This window comes from Octodon degus, unplaced genomic scaffold (assembly GCF_000260255.1).
Source record: "Octodon degus isolate 3935 unplaced genomic scaffold, OctDeg1.0 scaffold00029, whole genome shotgun sequence".
In the NCBI taxonomy this organism is placed as follows: Eukaryota; Metazoa; Chordata; class Mammalia; order Rodentia; family Octodontidae; genus Octodon; species Octodon degus.
Window position 1 is genome coordinate 1,163,840 of NW_004524605.1, and position 1,175 is coordinate 1,165,014.

A 1,175-nucleotide genomic window follows, 5' to 3' on the forward strand; every position below is an offset into this window, starting at 1 on the left:
CGGCCCGGCCCGCAGCGCCGCGCCCCCAGGCCCCTGGGGTCCCCCGCGGCCGAGCGCAGGCCGCCTCTCGTCTCACCTCGAGCTCCTGGGCCACCCGCGGCGGCCGCGCCTTCTCCCACCCGCACACCTGGCCCGGCGCTGCAGTGCAGACAGCGGCGGAGGTGGCCCGACAGTCACGTGTCGCAGAACCGGAGGCCTCGGCGAGCGCTGCCTCGCGAGCGACCCACCGCGCGAAGCCCAGCCCTGCGTCCGCCCCTCGTTCCTGAGTAGCTCCGGCTGGCGCCAAGCTCAGCCCTCTCTCGCAAACTTCGAGAGTCGGTTGGTTGTGGCGACCATCGCTCCACGCACTTTCCCATACGCCCCCTAGGGCTATTCTTCGTGGAGTGTGAGGATTGGTCGAAATTGAGGCAGGAAGTGACTGCTGGTTGGCCAAAAGGCAAGGGGGTGGGGCGCGGGGAGCGCGCGTCCTGGGCGGAGCGAGCTGGACTGGCGTTCCCGCGCCCGGGCGCTCGGCTGCCGTGCTGGGCGCGCAGCTCGACTTTTCGGATCCGGTTCCTGCGCAGAAGGGGTGCAGGGCAGAGGAGTAGATGGCGGGACGGGAGGTCAGCCCGGCACAGCAGAGCCGGGATGGTGTGGTCTGGGATGCTGTCTCCCGAAGATCAGGGAGCACAGGACTGAGAGAAGGGGTAGTGTAGTGCAAAGGGAAGATTTCAAGTCCGCCTCCTGTTTTGTAACGTGCTCTTAGCGCATTTTCCATTATCAGTACACTGAACCTGGAAGTGGAAGTGGGCCAGGATTTTCATAACCTCAGGAGGTTGTGCTCTCTGTTCCTACATTTGAAGTCCGAAAGGCTTTAATGCTTGGAGGGGGGTCCGCCTGGGAGGAAGAGATCCTTGAGTATGTGATGTGCACAGGTCTCAGCCCCTAAACTTGTCTAATTTTGCTATATTTACCTAGGGAATTGGATATTAAGCAAACAAAATTCTGCACTGGGGCGTGGTGGATCAGGCCTGTAGTCCTAGCTTTCTTGAAAGGCCAAGGCAAGGAGCTGGGGAGATGGCTCAGTGGAATAAGCGCTTCCCTGGAAGCTCAAGGGCCTGAGTTCAATCCCCAGTTCTGCCAAAAAAAAAAAAAAAAGGGATATCATTTTGGGGCTGGTGAGATGGCTCAGTGGT

The 1,175-nt window shown here is 60.8% G+C and overlaps 1 protein-coding gene across 1 annotated transcript in view; it reads right to left on the reverse strand.

The window, feature by feature from the left end:
- The window catches only part of Canx (calnexin), a 52,006-nt gene extending 51,751 nt beyond the window's left edge, over window positions 1-255 (reverse strand). The window contains exon 1 of the mRNA XM_023713101.1: window positions 77-255. The gene's annotated coding sequence lies outside the window, so the exon portion shown is untranslated. The remainder of the gene's footprint in view (window positions 1-76) is intronic.
- Window positions 256-1,175: the final 920 nt, after the last annotated feature.